This window comes from Aythya ferina (genome assembly GCF_964211825.1).
Source record: "Aythya ferina genome assembly, chromosome: 2".
NCBI classification, from domain to species: Eukaryota; Metazoa; Chordata; class Aves; order Anseriformes; family Anatidae; genus Aythya; species Aythya ferina.
In genome coordinates, this window is record NC_140297.1 from 102,872,489 (window position 1) to 102,893,234 (window position 20,746).

Consider the following 20,746-nt stretch of genomic DNA (forward strand, 5'->3'; position numbering starts at 1 on the left):
TTCTCCTTTTGCCATTCACATATCTAAAAAAACCCTTTTTATTTTCTCTCACAGACACAGCCAGCTTCAACTCTAGCTGTGCTTTGGCCACACGAATTTTCTCCCTACAAACACGAACAGCATCCCTGTATTCTTTCCATGACACCTGGCCCTCCTTCCAGTAGCGAAACACTCTCTGTTTCCGCCTAATCTCCATTAGAATGTTCCTGGTCAGCCACGCCGGCCTCCTGCCCCGCCTGCCTGACTTGCGATATTTAGGAATTGCCTGATCTTGTGCTTCTAGGAGGCATCGCTTAAAGAATGACCAGCACTGGTGGACATCGAGGCCTTCAAGAGCAGTTTCCCAGGGGACCTTGCTGACTAGTTCCCTGAGCAGCCTGAAGTCTGCTTTCCCCATATCTAGGGATGAAGTTTTGGTGGCACTTTTCCTTCTGTCACCGTAAATTTTGAACTCAACCACTTCATGGTCACTATGACCAAGGCGACCTCCAATCACCACATCTCCCACCAGACCCTCTCTGTTTTCTAGCAACAGGTCTAGGAGGGCTCCTTTCCTAGTTGGCTCCATTAGCACCTGCACCAAGAAGTTATCATCTAGGTGCTTCATGAACCTCCTGGACTTGCTCGTGTCAGCCGTGTGGCACTCCCAGTTAATGTCTGGCAAGTTGAAGTCCCCCATAAGGACAAGGGGAGTTAATCTCGAGGCCTCTCTTAGTTCTGTAAAGAATAATTTATCGGCGCTATCGTCCTGGCCAGGCAGTCTGTAATAGACTCCCACAACGACATCCCCTTTATTCGTTCGTCCCTTGATCCCAGAGGCTCTCAACTTTGCCATTGCCGACCTGAAGTTCCACACAGTCCAGCCCCTGCTTCACATACATCGCCACCCCACCACCTCACCTACCCTGCCTGTCCCTCCTGAAGAGCCTGTAACCATCTATCGCAACACCGCAGTCACAGGACTCATCCCACCAGGTTTCGCTTATGCCGATGATGTCGTAGTTGCGGGACTGGGCCAGGACTTCTAGCTCATCCATTTTATTCCTCATACTGTGTGCGTTCGTGTAGAAGCACTTCAGGTGCATCTCCTTACACTCAGCACCTTGTGGATCTGACCGAAGGACCTCACTGGCACACAGCCGCTCTGATTCTAGCGTACCATCCCTTAGGTCTTCACCGGCGTGCCTGGTTTTAGCCCCTTCCCCCTTCGACTCTAGTTTAAAGCCCTGTCTATCAGCCCTGCCAACTCCTGACCAAAGATCCTTACCCCTCTCCAAGAGAGGCGCATCCCATCCGGTGCCATCAGGCCTGGTGTAGCATAGACCTTCCCTTGATCAAAGAACCCAAAGTTCTGCCGGTCACACCAGTCTCGAAGCCACGAGTTTATGTGAACAGCACGCCTTTCAGCTTTGATCCCCCCTATCGGAAGGACAGAGGCAAACACAACCTGCGCCCCTGATCCTCTAAGTAGTCGCCCCAAATCCCTAAAGTCTCTTTTGATCGCCTTCGGACTTCTCGTTGCTACTTCATCGCTACCAACCTGAAAGACCAGTAGCGGGTAGTAGTCAGTGGGCCGTACCAGGCGCTTGACTTTCTTGGCAAAGTCTCACCCGAGCCCCAGGGAGGCAACAGACTTCTCTGCGGGTTGGGTCCGGTCGGCATATCGGTCCCTCTGTCCCTTTCAGAAGGGAGCCCCCCATAACAATAGCCCTTCTTTCTTTTTTGAAGGATGATGTGGCAATGCGATGTGTAGGTCGCCTTGTCTTAGGCGCCCCCTCCAACTGGGACGGGTTTTTATCTACTTTGTCATTCAGATTGTCTTGTTCTAGTCCTTCATATCGATTATTTAAGGGTAGATGAGAAGGTGAGGTGGGCAGAGAGAGGGCTCGCCTACCACCCCGAATAGGCACCTGCCTCCGTTCCCCCCCCTTGATCTAGGTCTCCTCCCATTGCCTGGCAGGAGGGAACCTCCGTCTTCTGCATAACGCCTGTGCTGTGGCAGGTTCGTGAGCCTGCCTCAGAGAGGGTAGAGTGCACCTCCACCAGTCAATTTCCCTCTCTGATTCCCTGATGCTCCTGAGCCTGTTCACCTCCTCCCAGAGCTCCGCTACCTGGCTGAGCAGTTCTTCAACCTGGGCACACCTCCCACAGGCATACCCACCACTGCTGTCGGAGACTGACAGAAGGCTGGGGCACACTCTGCAGCCCAGGACCTGGATGGATGCGTGTTTCCCCGAGCCCTCCGTCTGAGTAGCCACACTGGTGACCGTGGCTGGAGATGCCGCACGAGATGCGGAGGCCACGGTTTTCTGTCTGGTTGATACCATGGTCAGGTTCTACGCAAGCAGGTTACAAGCACCGAAGGGAGAGGCAGCTGCAACAGAGCGACGATGGGCCCCCCGCTCGCCCTGCCCGCGCGAACTGCCGCGCAAACTGCCGCGCCACGCCCTTCGACACTCCATGCCCTGTTTGCCTGTCCTGTTCGCCGCACTCCTGGTCACTCGCGCTCCCTAGGGGCAACTTTTAAACAGCCTGGGAGGGGGCGCTGCTGGCTCCGCCCGCGCCTCATCAGCCTCCCTCGTGAGGACTGCTGGGTCCCGGCGGCTCCCCCGAGTGGCCTCGATGCCGGACAAAAAGCCCTGCCCGCCTCGGTCCCCTGCTCCGCTGCAGAACACGTCTGCCCCGGAGCCGATCGCCTCAGCAAAGGAGCCGATTGCTTCAGCAAAGCAGAGCAGATTTCTCTATGGAACAAGTTAAGAAAGAAAGGAGAGAGAAGTTATGTTAATTCAGTGAAATGCAACATTTCAGGGGAAATTTGGAGTTTAAAGGATCTGAACTTCTACTTGCATTAGCTATCATGTAGTCCTATGGTCAAGGCTTGTTTGAAGGTACTGTGTCATTTTGAAAGAGCATTTTGTTATTTTAATCACTTTCATGCTCCTGTATACCATCAAAAACAACATGTTATTTCTTCTCAAAGGAAAGACCCTCATGGGCATTCTATTTGCTTCTTGTCTTCAATTGTTTAGCGATTGTAAAAATTAGTGTCCGTAGTTTGGACATTTTCTTTCATAAGCGTTTCTCAGATAAACCTTTAGTTTCTCATTACTTCAGTAACTGGTTTTAAAAGTCTGGCAATTGGACGTTGAGGAGGGGGATCTAAATCATTTTTGAGGATGCTTATGCCAAGCAGAGAGTAATGGTGGTGTCATAATTCTTTGAAGCAATACTTCTGAAGTCAACCTACATGGACATAAAAAAAAAGCATTCTGTTTAAAGACAATGGTAAAACTAATTCCCATCTTCACTGTCAAGACAGATACATGTAAGCAAATGGAAATCTTTTCAAGCATACTAGGAAAAAATTGTTTACTAAGGAGGACAGAGTGGAAGAATTCATGTTGTAGTGGAAAGGCAGGTGATTAAACCAATCATAATTACTTTAGTTAATTGACAGGTTAAACAAAGGACAGAGATGGGCTTAGAATGAAATGATACGTATTTACTGTTTATGCAACAAACCCTGCAATTTTAGTCTTTATTTAGTGTTTCAACTAGTGACTCTTCTCACTGGTAATTTTAGACTGTAATTAACAGCAGATTACATACGAATCTAAAAGACTTCTTGATGGCATTTTTTGCAATGATTGCTATTGGGGTGGGCGCAATTAATCATTCTCCTTTGCTTTTATTCCTTATGAATACATGTTTTTGGTTACACACATCTCTGGAGATCAGGTGTGTTACATATGAATGCTGCTTAACACTAACAAAGGCCATCCTTGCTAAAGGATGTCATCCAGCTATTCTTGGCTGAGCCTCTTTATTTTGTTGGCTGATCTGTGCTAGTTCTTGTGCAGCCAACTGCTGGCAGGGTCTGGGCAGGGAGCTGCAGAGTAACCCTCATGGGAGGACGCCATGAGATGCCTGTGACAGTCACAAACAACCCGAAATGGCTCTGATGCCAATGGGAAGAGCCCTGTGGCCCACTGGGACTCGCTGGTGCCTTGTCCCTGAAATATTTAAGAGCCAAAGCCACTGCAGGGAGGGGATTCGTGAGAAGACGGGTAAGGAAAGCGGAGGGGACACAGAGGGGCTGTTGCTGGGGACATGGCTGGAGACACACTGTGGGAAGGGACACCCCCAAGGTGGGGAGGGGTGATGGACTAAAATTAGTCTGGGGAAGGGGCACAAAAGGTGTTTCCCTAAATGATTCTTTATTTATTTGTGTCGTTGTTGGATTATTTTTTCCCTCAATACCTGAATCAGTCAGTTAAAAATGTCTTTTTAACTGTCAGTAATTTAAATTAAGAAAAATTCCCCAAATTGGTACTCTTTTGGCCATGATACTGACTGCCTCAAAATAAAAAGAAGATAGGGCAAAAAGAATGGAGGTCACAACAGGTGCTAATAATCCATGAGAACAACATAGTTAATTTTTGCACTTGTTTTTTCCTGTCCCCATACAAAAACAGAATCCAGTGTACTTACTGGAAACACTGAGCTTCAAAAATCACTTTTTTTTTTTTTTTTTTTTTTGTGTGTGTGTGTGTGTGTTGCCACAGACCACTCAGACCTAGCCTATTGTCTCTTACAGAACAAGGTCACAGCCAACAGGTGCTTAACAAATCTCTCTCCAGCAAAGGCATGCATCCATCTATTTTGCTACTCCTTTCTCACCTTTCAGCATGTAACTTATTTCCTCTGGCCCTTCTTTCTTTCCCTGTTTCTTATTCTTAATTCTCTTGTCTATCAGCAGATTTCTTCCCCTTAATCCATACCAGCTATGTCCCTTCAATTCCTTCCTTCTTTCCTTTCTCAGCTCTATCACCAGTTCCTCTCCCTCTTATCTGCAGTAATGATGGTACTTTAAAAAATAAAGAAATAAATTACCTTCATTCTCAATCCTTTCATCTTCTCAGACTCCTCAAATGCTCCTTAGCTGGAAATGGGACAAGTACATCTCATCATGAGCCTTTTAAAAGGGATAGAGTAATTGCTGAACCTGTTTTTAGTCATTTGTCTTGCTTCTTGCTTTCCTCCTTCTTTCTCCCCCTTTTGCTTTGTCAAAAGGAACCTCCATGATTTAAAAATAAAGGCAGAAATTTCACCTTTATTACCTATTTTGGGGTTGACTAGAAGGATCTGAATATGTAAAATACCAGCTAGTGACATTGGATGGAAAAAGGACATGCAATACAGATCTAGAGGAGGTTCCAATGTCTGCCTGAAGAGAGTAATAATTTTGCCCATGCTTAGTTACTTGGTTTTAATGCAGATCTTCTTGGCTGAACTTTTGCTGCTGTGGCCAGTTCCTTGTATTAAATGAATTGCCTCGGGCAGGGGCAGTGCATGGTGAATGACACTCTCTAGCCAGCAGAACGCCATTCCCCTCTGCACATTCATTAGCTACCTGCACCTAAAGAATCTCATTTTGTATTTCCTCAGTGGTCATATTTCAATTTCCTGTCTTTTCCTTCTTCTGAGAAGGAATAATAACCCTGAAAGTACTGTTTAAAAGTAATGATATGATTTTTTTTTTTTTTCTTATTTTTTTTTTTTTCTCTTCCCCTTCTCTGATTGGACATATTGAACAATATGTCCAACCTGAATTATGCATATATTCTAGGGAAAACAAACAAGCAAACAAAAACCCACAGAAAAATGACACTGATGTCATGGCTGCTGACTTGTGAAATAATTACTTGCAACAGCTTTTGTTAAAGCTCTAGTGCACTGTGTGTTAGTAAAACAAATTAAGCCAGAGTAACATGCTTCCACACAGAAAACAATGGAAGTGGGTGAAAACACAGTCTTCTTTGAGGCTGCTCTCATAAAGAATCTGCTGAAAAAAAATGATTACACAGTGGTTTTTAAGCCTTACCTTCCACCAAGTCAGTAAGAGCTTTTTGGCATGAAGGTCCTGAGCTGTCACCTGATGTCAATTTAAAGAGACAGGTGATTACCCACAAAGTGAAAAATAATGTGCCATTATTCCCTGAGGTATAAACTCTGGCAGAAATCAGAAGAGAGGAGAGAAAAGGGGGCTATTGTAGGGTGGACAGAGCACAGTGCTGACAGTGGAGGAGATGAAGTGAAGTTGACAGAGTTTCATTTCAGAGTTGGCTGTGCTGATATGGCTTTGGTAGTTTCGTCTCAATTCCAACTGTCAGTTCCCTTCTGCTCCTTTCATCATTGAGTTCTGAGCTTGTCTCTCTTATACTCTCCTTTGCTTCAAGCCCCCATTTACAATTAATACTTTAAATTAGCTCTTTACTATTTACTATACTTTATTTCAAAATTTCAAGAAATAGGGTACAAGGATCATCATTATTTAATGGACACATTTATTTTTTATTTATTTATTTTTTTTATTATTTTTTTATTATTATTATTTTTTCATTAGCTTAAGAAGAATGACTTTTTATTGGGGGCTATCATTCTCTTTTCAATGTTCTTCTTCTCGTCTCTTCCTCCCCATATCTTTTTGTGTCACTACTTTATAAATTATAAACAACATTCCTGTTGCAAGAAAGTTAGTTACTGGTTATATGCTGGGCTGGCATTGAGAAAACATATAAGGAAGCAGATGTGAAGAAAAGAAAGTCTGAGGATTAAATATTGTTAGAAAAAAAAATACAAAAACCAGGACCCTTAAAATACTACTGTCTCTGCCCTCCTCCTCACCCGCACTCTGTTATAAATGCTCTCTCAGATACATCAGTAATGAGTAAATTTATCTGTGACAAACTCTGCATGCAACAGGAAATTTTCAAATGGAAAATTAGTATTGTTATATTTAACTAAAGACCTTTGTATCCCTTTTAAAAATAAAATAAAATAATAAAATAAAGAATTCCATGAGATACTACCATGTGAAATAACCTTTTATCTTGCAGTCATCAATGTATTTACCTATCAATCTGTTGTTTTGCCAGAAAATAGCATGGCCATTCTCTTTTAAACATCAGAGGAAATGTAAGTAGAGTAAGGTTGTTCTTCCTATCTTTTATTCAGGATCTTTGTGCATCACTCAATTACAGCTTTTTTCACAGATTCATGTAAGGTAGAAGTTTCACACATTAATTCTACAGATTTGTGCTCTCCAATATACTGGAAAGAAGAAATAATATTCCACTTATATATGTCATTCCTGTAGACATGGGTATCAACTACAGTGCTAAACAGAAGCAGTTTTAGATCATCCTGATGGCAAACATACATTTTATTTTATTTTATTTTATTTTATTTTATTTTATTTTATTTTATTTTATTTTATTTTATTTTATTTTATTTTATTATTTTATTTTATTTTGTTTTATTTTATTTTATTTTATTATTATTATTATTATTTTTTTTTTTTACATGAGATGAATGTTATTATTTGACAAGGCTAAGAGAGGTATAAAACAAACTCTTGTTTATAAAGGGTGATATAGCACATGGAATTCTGGTGAGGCTACCTGCCTCAAAATTTAATGTGGACAATCTGTTCATTTTCTCTTTTTATTTTGAAGTTGTTTAGCCTGAAAGTTTCATCTGATTATAAAGCTGAGTTAATGGTCTTGCATATTCTCTGCTGTCAATCATAAAGGATGGGTAAACAGAGGCTAATAATAGTCTTGTCTTTCTATAGTTCTTCTGAACCCTTGAAAGAGTTCAGATTTTCCACTGGCATTCTTAGTGCTTGAGTTATATTGAGACAGTGTGCAATGAAGTGATGAAGTGTTATTATTATTAGTAGCTGTAACTTTTATGTCTTGTTTTTATAAATTTGATAGGAAAACTTTTTTAACCAGTGTTGCCAAGGGGAGAATTGGGGAGAATTAGACCTGTTTTTTTTTTTTTTTTTTTTTTTTTCTATTAAATACAGAATTCTTATTAAGTGCCTGATATTTTTACTCCTGAAGCATCTTGGTGTTCCTGGAAGCATATCAATTGATAATAGAACACCTTTAAAATAAATTCAGTATTAAATAAACACCTGTTCATTAAATCTGTAGCGCTCTCTATGTGGTTTGGTAGCAGATGCTGTGGCTGCTAATGATACAGACTGTTTGACAGGAGAGTTGGATACTAATGGAACTACAGATGAATCTGGAAGCTTTAGGAGATTATATGTCAAAATAAACTCTGTATTTCTCTCTGAAATAAAACAAGCCCAATCTGCATAGAGGACTGAAAAATCATTTTTGGTTTAAAAAGATGTTAAGATCTAAACCATTAGCCAATAGTTGAACTAGACTGAACTTTGCAAGGATTTTGGCATTTCTTGAGCCTTTTATTTTCATATGCGTAGTCTTGCTTAAGGAGGTATCTGGTCAAGGGAAATGCAATTTCAGTGGCACAGCTAGAAAGTGGAGTTTAGTGTGATAATATTGAGACGTCTAGGTAAGCCAAGAGATACTGCTAGTCTTTTTAAAAAGGCTTATATAACGTGTTTAGACCAGATAAATGTCCAAAATTAATTCACACATATATATATATATATATATATATATATATATATATTTTCCCCTATAGATACAGGAGTAGCATGAAAGTAATGTATGCTTTCATGTTAAAAAGCATGAAAGGTCAATAAAATTGAATTTTTCTACCTTAAGAATTAGGCCTCAGGGCTTGGCCACATATTAAATAAATAAATAAATAAATAATATATATATATATATTACATATATATATATGTTATATATATATATGTATGTATATATATATATATATATATATATTTTTTTTTTTTTCCAAAAGAAAACTCTGGGCAGTAGTGTCAAGATTTCATTTATATCCCTGGACTGAGGAATATTGCCACTGAAAGACAACCCTACTTGCTCCTACTGCAAAATGGCTTCTGCTCTTACTCCTTCAGCAGCCACCAGCTTAACTTCCAGTTTTTTGCTGTAAGAATGGGTTGAGTCTTCTGACAAACACAGTCCCTTACCTTTGATTACATCTAGAGCCAGCCCTGAATGTATTTCAATCCCCCAACTTCTTCTTCTATGTATAAAGATAAAATTGTCTTCATCTTAAGGAAGACAATAAAAATTAAATGTTACCTTACAGAAAGCTACTAACATTTATGAACTTAAGCTTCTAGGAATAAAATAAAAGGTCCTTAAATGGATAAAGCATAAAAGCCTTACAAATAAGAAATAAGAATAAATGTTCATGTTTTCCTATAGGGCTTTTCACTGTGCTTTTCGGCATATTCAGTTATGATTTGGAAAATGGAAAATATGGGAAGTAAGGTGAAAAAGTGTCCTGACAATTGAAAGTGTTCAAAAAAATAAAAGAATCAAACAGACAAAAAATCCAACCGTGATAAACATCAAAAGAATTTCCAGAGTGACATGAGGACAAAATGGCAGAAGAAACTCAATATATTGAGTTATTCACAGGTGAATGTGAAATGATTTATAGAGAGGCCCCACCCCAACCTCTAACTTTACCTGTGCAGTGATGTAGCTTAGCTTTATCATTCAGGAAAGAGATTTTGGAGTCCTAATAAACAGCATGTGAAAATCTTAAATGAACTACATGCCCAATGTAGTATCAGAAGCAGACATGGTATTTTAAATTCTCTTTCTAAAATAGAAGCTCAATTAAAATACACTTAAGTTTTTATTTAAAACATGGTGCACCAACATCTGTTACACTCTTTTTCTTTTTTTTCTTTTTTTTCTTTTTTTTTTTTTTTTTCTTTTTTTTTTTTTCCTCAAAAATATTATATCTTCAAGGGTTCCTGGGAAGGGCAGTGAGAACAATCAAAGGTATGAAATAGTTTAAAGTGAGTGAAGAACTAGTATTCTTCTGTCCTGTAATTATACCCTCCCCAAGGCATTTCATATAATATTCTGTTGGTGTTTGTGTATGTGGATCTTTGATGTGGCCTAGAGTGGCAGTGCTATGTCTGTCATGGTGGGAGGAGTACAGTACCAGGACAAACTGACAAAATTAAATTCCATTGAAACACTGTATCCACCACTGCTTTCCTTTGAAGAAGTGCTGTTCTTCCTTCATAAATAAGTTGAGAGTGCATAAGACTGCAAAGGAATTCAGAGTAAGCACTGCATCACACAGAAGAGTTCAAACACACACCTTCCACCTCTAAGGGAATTTCCTCCCTAACAGGCTGGAATTAAGCCTATTCTCCAAATAAATATTTAATCTGACTTTTGAACAGCATTTTGATACATCTTCATTAGCAAGTAGTGCAGCAGAGTAGGAGCAGATTTGTAGAGGAAAGCAAAAGGAATCCAGTCTGTGTATCAGAGACAGCTCCAGAATGTGAACCACTGCGTGGTAAGACAGAGAGCAGAGTTTCACTTCACAGCCATAACCCTGGTAGCACACTGGACAATAATGTGGACATATCCTACCCAAACCTAGCTCTCAAACCTGTGAGTGAGGAGTCTAGTCATGAACAGGAGATTGACAACCCTTTAACTCCTCTCCTACAATAACTTTTTTGTTTGTTTGTTTGTTTTTTGTTTGTTTTCCTCCAGTACAGCATACTTTTTACAGAGGGAGGGGTGCATCTTTAACCAATGATCTAGGACAGTCATCAGCAGATGATGATATGGGTTTGAGTGCCTTCAGACTGAAAATAACACTGGTCAGTGAAGTACTTTTGAGGCATTGAACTATTACCTGATTACAATCAGGATGGGTATAATCTCATCATCTTCAATTGAAAATGTAATTTTAGGCAACAATGACTAGGTTTTTATGAATCCTAATAGCATGCTTGAAGCCCTCTCATCTTCTTCCTAAAAGAAGGTAGAATTGCAATACCCTTCATTTTTTCCAGTATTTTCTAATGTCGTGTTCTAAAGCTTGTTAAATCCCACTCTGAGGTGCATAATTTTACTTAGAAATTACATTACTTACACTCAGCATCAGAAACTAAATTATGAATTTCACCTTAATTTTGGAGTAGAAATATCCTTGTTTTTACCAAACAAAATGAAAATAAAAAATAAAAAGATAACATTCATCTAAGGTATTCCTGTCATATCTGATATCTGAAGGTCTTCCTTACGCTTACAATTCTTCCTGATGCTTTCAATTTCTTTCTGTTTTATTAAATACTTAGATGAGTTGCTAGAAAAAGATTTTCCTAAAGTTACCTAAAGTACCAGGAAGTTGTACTTCACCCATATCTAGCCTGGCTCATATTGTAACTCAGTGCTGATGAAGCCACATCGATGGGACCAAGAGCCATTTCATCTTACATCAGCCTAAATCTTTTTATACTTTTTTGTTGACTTGAATTTTGTAGCCAGATGTTAACCCTAAGGATATCAAAACAACTATGTTAGATACACAGTGAAAATGTAATGCCTTCTGTTGTCATTTCTGCAATGCTTACACTTGAAATGCTTTAAATGAGTTTAAAAACTCATTTGAGTTTAAGCTCCTATAGAACTTTATTTATATAGACCTGTCTTTAAATACTGGAAAAATACTTCTGATCATTAAGCTCTGTTAAGTTTACAAACATTTACAGACAAAGGCATTATCTATGTTGGTAGCCATTTCCTGACAAGGATGGTGAAATTAAGAGTTCTGATGACAGCACAAGTATATCTTCAGCTCCATATCGTTTGCTACTTCTTTTTGTTTCTCTCTCTCTCCCTCTCCCTTTTCTCACAGCACTTTTAGGACTATGTTTCATGGCACAGTTCATCAACTATCTCCTTTAAAAACATAATTTCAGTGTAGGATAAAATATTGTTCCGATTAGATGATTTTCTTCCAGAAAATAGGATGGTTAAGTGAAGCTAGAGCATGCCTCAAGTCTATCAATCTATGTGAATAATGAGGGCTTGGTATATGACACAATATTCATTGCCTTATGTGAGGAATAAGAGAGAGTTTTTTTGCCTCTAAACTTTTCAGAAGGCTTCCCATGGTAGGCAGACATCTATCTAGTGCTATTACCTACTTTTTATCTATTACTGATTTTTCCTTTGGGGGAGGAAGCTGGCTAGCTGACAGAATAATGCAGTCCTCTCTGTTTTGATTTCAGTGGAGAAATAAGCACACCAAATGAGCTGGCTAAAATATTTTCCCATTAATACATGTTTGAAATAACTTCAATATTTTTTTGTTGCTAATAATAGTGTTTTATTTTATTATTAATATTTTTTTAAATTATTTTTTTAAAGACCTGTAGTTAAAAACATTTTTATCTTAGGTTTCACCTTAATTACAGCATTAGCTTTTGCCTCACAGTATAGCCCAATGGTAAGTTTATCATTTAAGTACTTTAAAAGGAACTTCACCCTATTCTGAGTACTTTTCTAACACTTTTCTTGCATTATAGAGTTAAAATAGAAATTGGAATTTAATTAAACCATAATTAAATAGAATTTTTCAGTCTTTCTTAAAACTAAAACATTGCTCAGGAAAATACTTAATCCTAAATATATTTTAGATGCTCTTAAAACCGAGACATATTACACTTTCCAAGAGGCATAAATGCAAAGCTAAATACAATAGTCTGAAGATAGCTTAACTAATGTTTAAATTTCAATTTCACAGAAAATACAAGTCTTTTTTTCAAGAGTATGATGTTCTATGAAAATTTGTACCATCCTCATGACAAGTAATTTATACTGAGATATCCTCTGTTTTACAGAATTTTGGAAATTCATAAGTAAACACTTGCTGCAAAATCCCTGAAAATCAAAACAGAACAATATAAAATGCACTTTTCCAACTTTAATTTATGTTTAATTATAAAAAAGTGCTTTTGCGTTTATTAGTGTTTATAGTATTTTCACATAAACTTGATTTATAAGATTTGTTCTAGTAATTAACATAAACCTTAGGCACGTTACGGAAAAGAAATGCAATTAAAATCTGAACTATGAAAATCTGTGTGAAACATATAAATGTTAAGATAAATATATATTTTTTAACGTATAATATATTTTGCAAATTCAATCTTCTCTACCCATTCAGTAGAAATTTTAAAATCTTCATTTGTATAAGCATTTGCAAATTATCCAACTGCACTTGAGAAACAGATTTTTGTGAAATATAAATTTAAGTATATATATAGGCATAGACACAGGTCTTTAAAAATTGCATAGTTTTGTGAAATGTCTGTAACATTAAGCATCTGAGAAATGGAGCCCTTGAAGTCCCTTAAAATTAGCCTACAATTAATGAAAATGTCACCAATTAGATTGATCTAAAGCAACTCCTGTTCCATTTCAAAAACAGATGTTTGTATAATAAAAGATAAGGAAGTGAAAGTCCTAAAAGTTCAGTGGAAGGCAAATGCTGATATATATTACTAGCATACGGATAAAACTAACATTTACACTACAAGCCTGCATGTGAAGTTCTTTGAAGTCATGGAATTAAATCCTTGTAGTGTTGAAGTCAAACTACATTTCACAAAGAAGAGATACTTAAGAGAAAGATTTTTAATTAGATATGAAAGAGGAGAAAGAGTGACACGTCAAACTTGCTTTAATTTAGGCAGTTGGTCATGTACCTTTAGCTGTGTCCAGATTCTCTTTGAAGGGAATCCCCCATGGCAAGAGGAAAGATGGCTTTATTGGATGTATTTCATGCTTGTCTGGATAAAGGAAAGATACTGCTGTATTTATATATATATATATATATACACACATATATATATATAATTCTAGGGAGCCTGTTTCCTTTTTTTTTTTTTTTTTTTTTTTTTTTTTTTTTTTTTTTTTTTTTTCATTCTGTACTTGCATGATTGGACTTAGATTGGGGATTGGGGAAGAAAAAACCCTGCTACCTTTGTCATCTCTTTCTTCTTTCTCGCTGTTAATACTTCATCTTGCTTCTGAAGATTAAATATCATTGCAGTTATTGTGATTTTACAAATCTAGACAGTTTGTTTATACCCACTGTGTATTTTTTAAGTTATCTCTTTAAAGAAGGTTTTTTCTTTTTTTTTCCTTTTTCCTTTTTTTTTTTTTTTTTTTTTCTTTTTCCCTCCACCAAGATCAAGAAGAGAGAGTAAAGACGAGTCCAGAGACCATTACAATGAGTGCTCAATTCCTTGATTTCAGCTAAATGTCTCAGGAAAGGTAGAATTTTAACCATTAATTTTAAGTTCATGATGAAGTATGATTTAGCTTCTTTTCTTTTCCAGTTATTTAATTATTATATTCACATTTAATATATATTAAAGGGCATTAATCTTTTACCATAGCATTTTGATATTTCAGCACTTTCTCACTACAAAATATCACAGAATCATCTAGGTTGGAAGAAACCTTCAAGATCACCTAGTCCAACCTCTGACCTAACACTAACAAGTCCTCCACTAAACCATATCACTAAGCTCTACATCTAAATGTCTTTTAAAGACCTCCAGGGATGGTGACAACCACTTCCCTGGGCAGCCCATTCCAATGCCGTTCAGTAAAGACATTTCTCCTAACATCCAACCTAAACCTCCTCTGGCACAACTTTAGCCCATTCCCCCTCATCATGTCACCAGGCACATGGGAGAATACATGTGCCTCGCTACAGCCTCCTTTAATAGAGAGCAATAAGGTTGCCCCTGAGCTTCCTCTTCTCCAGGCTGAACAATCCCTGGTCCCTCAGCCACTCCTTGTAAGACTTATTCTCCAGACCCCTCACCATATGAACTATATGAACAATATGAACTATTATTATATATATATATATATATTATATGAACTATTTATCTTCAAGAGCAGAGTTTGTTTGAACAGTCAGATAAACATGCATACAACAGAGAGTTCTGAGCATAACAAAGACCTTAAAAATCTTTATTACTTCTCAGTTTCAGTGACTTTACTGTGAAGTCAAGGTCTGCATTTTATCTCTTCTCACTGTTTTCTTTCTAGCTATTTGGATATATATTAAGTATAGCTTTTACAGTAAAATTGTGACCTATACCCTACTGATATTTTGACAATGCATTTTTTGAAAATCACTTCCATTCTAATTCAAAATCAGATGGTTTTTAGAAAGCCTGAAAATGCACTGTACATTTCCATTGCTTTTATATACTAGACGAATATGATGGTATGATCATGCTAAAAATTAATACAGAATAATGTGTTTGAAATTGTGGGAGACTTGTAACTTTACCACAAATGGAAGAAACAAGGAAGAAATCCAACATCAAATGACTTTGATAACTTTATTACAAGTAGTAGAATGCAGTTTTCTCCCAAATTACAGTTCCATTCTCAAATACCTAACAGTACTACCGAGAAGTCCTTCATACTGATGAAGTAGTCTTTCAGATTATAACAGTATTTATCAATTCATAGAATAAATTGTATTTAAAATACCAGATTGTTTGAATTATTCCTCTCATGTAAAGTTAATGATCTATTGTAGTTATACTGTTAGAGTAATTAAAATAATGGAAGTTTCAATCAAGTTCTGTTTTCCTGCAGAAGAATAAAGAATTGAGATAGTTGTTAAATCTATTTATCCAGAGATCGTGCCATGTTAAAAAAACATTGCTCCTTTCTGATTCTGAATTTCTGACCAAATCCAAAAGATGGAAAAAAAAAAAAAAAAAAAAAATTTGAAGCATGTGATACATTCAAAGCATGCTCAAATTAACTTTGGTTTCAGAGACTATCTGGTGAAATTAACATTTTTTCATATATATATATATATATATTTCAGGAACAAACAAACAAACAAACAAACAATGAACCTACCTTCTGTTTTATAGATTCAACAACAGAGAGCCAAAGCAATTTTTGTCTTCAGTGTCTCTATTCTCCAGTTCTGTCTTTTCACATAATACACGTAGAGTCCACACAGCTTCAGATCAGTAGTTACAATCACAGATAATTGCTTTAAGCAGAAGAGCTCCTCAGAGTACGCTAATCAAGTGCTGCCTCTTATCTAGATTATATTTAAGAGTAGATATTACTGTTACATTGCAAGGAGGCTAACATACAGGATTTTGAAGGTTTTAGATCCTCTAGAGAGTTTCAGAGATTTACATGAGTAAAATATGAATAAAAAAAAGTAAAGAAAAAACAGTATTCTCAGCCTACTATGAAGTTTCTGTTATAATGTCCTAACTTTTTAGTTTGCAATTTTATAGGTAAAAGTTTTTTGTTTGTTTGTTTTTGTAGTATAGGTTTTCAAATACAATTTTAATTGTCCATCACTAGATAATTATATATGTTGAAAACTTGAATATGTTGAAATATTAATATGTAAATTCATAATCAAAGCATGTAAATTTATTTTTTATATGCATATATTCAACTCTAATTTTACTTTTTTTGATATCATAGAATGACCTGGGTTGAAAAGGACCTTAAAGAACATCTCGTTTCAACCCCCCTGTTCTGTGCAGGGTTGCCAGCCACTAGAGCAGGCTGCCCAGAGGTGCCTCTAGCTTGGCCTTGATTGCCTCCAGGAGATGGAAAACTCTCTAGGCGACCTGTTCTAGTGCCTCACCATCCTCTGAGTGAAATTTTTTTTCCCAGTATTTTACCTAAATCTCCCCTGTCTTAGATTAAAATCATTCCCCCTCATCCTATTGATATCCGTCTGTGTGGAGAAAAAAATAATAATAAAAAAATATTTCAGCTGAATGATATATTGTGTAATAACATTATAGTGTCTCTCATATACTCTCGTTTGATTTTTATCAGGAAACCTTGTTGTTTTATATGAATGTCAACAATCATTTCGGAATATGTGTCTGGTACATAATTAAGAAATTGCCCTTTAAAAAATAAAAATAAAAACACATACTAGTTTAATATTGCATGTATGACTCAGGTGTTTGGAAAGTCTAGAAGATAAAACTAAATTCTTTCCCTTTCAGTGGTTCATTATCCACTAGATTGACTTATTTACTTCTGATTATAAGTCAAATATACATATAAGTGCTTATTGCGTACAGCTTTGGAAGGTTCTGTTTTATACCTTATTAAAATTTCTGTGAGACTGAACAAGTGTTAAAATCATGTAAGAAAATATTTACCTGATTTCTACCTGTTTTCTCAGTGTATTTGCTTGTTTTAAACTGACATTGATGTTATTAACTACAGAACTAAGTTGTTTACAGAATGACATTTAAACAGGGCTGATAAGATTTCTTTTTTTTTTGTCTTTTTTCTTTAGCTGGACATCTGGTAGCCATTAACAACCAAACATGATGAGTTACTCATCTGTGATGATATTGCACAAAGGATTTTGCCACCTGTTCAGTTTTTTTTTTTTTTTTTTCACTACTTTAAAATATATTTTGAAGAGTCTTTTATATTTTTGAGCTGATTTTGAAGGACATCATATAAGAATATGTAGTTCATCAGGCAGATTGAGAAATATACTAAATCCCACAGTTCTAAATCTCATGAAGTTTTCTTCTTCAGTGAAGGTTTGCTTGCGATCATTTGGAACTGCATATTTGTTTGTAGACAAAAAATACCCCATTGAATAAGTCTCTGTCAAAGAGAGTATAGGAGTATAGTTTATTTTTTACCCTCTGGTATTTGAAGGCTTGTGTTTTTAAAATCAGAAAGATCCCTAATGCTGTCCCTACTATTGCTGACCTACTAGGTGGTGCTGATTATTACTTATTAATCATGACTACTGACACACTGGAGAAAGTGAAGGGATAAACACACTACCAAACTTCAAAGAACTGTGGTTAAAGAGCTAATCTCTGTAAGAGAAGTGGGCCCACATGAACCTAATGAGGTTCAACAAGTCAAAGTGTAAGGTGCTTTACCTGTGTTGGGTACAACATGAGTACATACTGGGTGAAGAACTCGTTGAGAGCAACCCTGCAGAGACGGATTTGGGGGTCTAAGTGGTGCAAAGTCCCCATGCCAGTTGGACACCTCTTGCTGAAGGATAATGTCAAATATACACACAAGCCTCTTAACTTCAACCACTAGGGTCCAGAACTAGCATAGTCAATGAGTACAGCTGGTTTACACTGTTCTATTTTTTGTGTTTTTTTTTTTTTTTTTTTTTTTTTTTTTTAATAAATATAAATATAAATTTATAAATATAAATATAAATATAAACTTATAAATAAGGTGGAGAGCAACTCTTTGCTCAATCAGATAATGACAGGAAATGGGGAATAGTTTTAAAGTAAAAGAGGGGAGATTTATATTAGAGGTTAGGAAGAAGTTCTTCACTTAGAGGGTGGTGAGGCAATGGAACAGGTTGCCCAGATAAATTGTGGATGCCCCATCCCTGGAAGTGTTCAAAACCGGGTTAGATGAGGCCCTAAGCAACCTGATCTAGTGGGTGGCTTACCTGCCTATGGCAGAGGGGTTGGAACCGGATGATCTTTAAGGTCCCTTCCAACCCAAATCATTCTATGATATTCTGAGTGGAAGAAAATGAGGTTCTCTGTGTTTCAGGAATTTATAATGCGAATGTAGCTCAAGTAAGTAAATGTCATCATAAATTTCAGGGATTCAGTGAAATTTGGAATTTTATCTAAGATAATATTGATCTTTCATAAGTAGCTAATACATAATTTGTTTTAGCTTCTAAGTTAAGGGACTGATAACATAGGCAATAGTACATATATATGATTCATGTTAATTAAGAAAAAGCTATAAGTGATTTGGAATGCATAAATTCTAAAAGTTTAAAATTTGCAAGGCCTTTTAGGAGACAAGACCGTTGATTCTTAAATAAGGTGTTGCTAGTCTGTTTAAATCTGTCATCATCAGCAAGACTAATGGCTTGGAAGAGGATAGTTCATGTCATCGTTTGGTAAAAGGGAACAATATTTGATGTGTTATGAATAGCAAAGAGCATGTGATTCTCTCTCTCTCTCTCATTATATGACTGAACATGCATGTTATGCCAAAGTAATCTTACTCTATTAAATTGCCTATATAATATAAATGACATTTGGAGATTAGAATGGGTTCAGATGTTGTACATTTGAGTTTGCTTGTTTTCCCTCTTTGTATTCTGTAATACTTGTAGGAAAAAAAAAAGTCAAAAATAGAAAAGAGACATGGTTGTACAGGGTCAACCCTGTATAATTCCCCCTCCCCCCTTACGAACCATCAGGCTGGGGGTGGGCAGGGGAGGGACAACAGCAGGGCAGCCAACCTAAACCAACCAAAGGGATATTCTATACCATATGACGTCACACTCAACAACAAAAGGTAGAAAAGGGGAAGGAGATGGGTAGTGGTGGGCTCTCATTATGAAAATGTCTGTTCTCCTGAACAATGGCTATATATATTGGGGCCCTGCTTCAGGGATGTGGTCAAGTATCACTTGTTGGTGGGAAGTAAAGAAGTAAAGAGTAATTACTTTCCTCTCTCTCTGTGCTGTGCTTCCACATGGCCTTTTATTTTATTTTTTTTTCCTCCCCTCTTTTCCCCTCTTCCTCTTCTCTTTAATTAAATTATCCTTATCTCAACCCATGAGCTGTTTTTTACCTTTCCAGCATACTTTCTTCTTCCCCTCCTCTTCTGAGGAGGGGGAGTGAGAGAGCACTTATGGTGGAATTCAGCTGCCTAGCAAGGTAAAACCACTACAGTGGTAGATCATTTAGTCCAAACCTGTGTTCAAAGCAAGTCTAACTTCAAAGTTAGTGGGTGTCCCAGGGACACCACTTCTGCAATAAGTGGTTTCAAGATTACATTTCCTTGAAATTTTTATGTTCTAAATGAAATACCTAAAATTTATTATGAACTTTCCAAAAGCATTTTTGCAGTGTTTGTTTGTTTGTTTGTTTCCTTATTTGATTTCACAGTCTCATTAAACAAACTTTTTATTTACGAAGACAGAACCATATGGCTGTAAAAAATGACTGAGTGATCTTCTGGTATTTTCATTCTAAAACATGATAGATCACATATGAAAGTCAATAAAAAAAAACATTGTTCACTGAGCTAATCAACATTTGGTTAACTGAGTCTAACATTCTTATTGTATGTTAGACTCCATATTTCTTTCATTACAGATAAAAATCATAATTTTGGTTAATTATGGAAGACAGTTGTGTCAGTGCCATTCTAAAAATATTAGAACAATATTCAGTAACCATAGAGCGAGAAGGAATATAGGTCTGAAGTCTTCCTCTACACCATTATTTTATTTTTCTCAAGATATTTTAATATTTTTTTCTCAGCTGATTATTTTTTTTTTCTCCTGGAATGCAGTCTTTTGATCAACTTTTATCTCCCAGCAGGTTTACTGTCTTTGTGTCTGGCATATATATATTTTTTTTATTTTAATTTTTTCATGCTATCACACTGTCCTTCCAACTGTTCTGCTAGTAGGGTACTTTAGAAGTTACACTTCCTGGAACCTCTGCTAAATCTGATATGGTATAAATTTCTGGGGAAAACAAAACAAATCAGTTTCTCTGATCTTGTTTAGTCTTTGAAATTTTAAAAGCTACTTCAAAATAATATGATTACAGTTTAATAAAAAGATAGTAGAATTTAAAGAATTCTCTTGTAAATATTACAGAATTTGTCTGGATAGCTGTGCCACTCCCTGTTTTCATCTTCTTCTCTATAATTAATAAAAAATATGGGGACTGCTCTATTCATTCCAAAGAGTTGTCTTAGATTTAATATTCAGGAACCTACAGAAAGAACTATCTATTTCATTGACAATGCAGAATCATGCAAGGGATTCAAATCTGTATATGAATAAACCATTTTGCATAAATGATTCCCAGTTTTGTTCTTTCTGGAAAAAGGAAAGAAAATAAAAAAATCTCTACAAATATTGCTTAATT

At 36.7% G+C, this 20,746-nt stretch overlaps 1 long non-coding RNA gene across 2 annotated transcripts; it reads right to left on the minus strand.

Moving 5' to 3' along the window:
- Positions 1–2,717: 2,717 nt before the first annotated feature.
- Positions 2,718–5,923, minus strand: LOC311432505. 2 transcript variants are annotated; one of them, XR_014690094.1, is made up of 3 exons: positions 5,885–5,923; positions 4,894–4,975; positions 2,718–3,243 (listed from the first exon to the last, which is right to left on the minus strand). It is a non-coding gene; the product is annotated as an uncharacterized lncRNA (long non-coding RNA). The 2 variants fall into 2 exon arrangements; XR_014690095.1 differs by having other exon boundaries at positions 2,776–3,243; positions 4,894–4,942; positions 5,885–5,910.
- Positions 5,924–20,746: the final 14,823 nt, after the last annotated feature.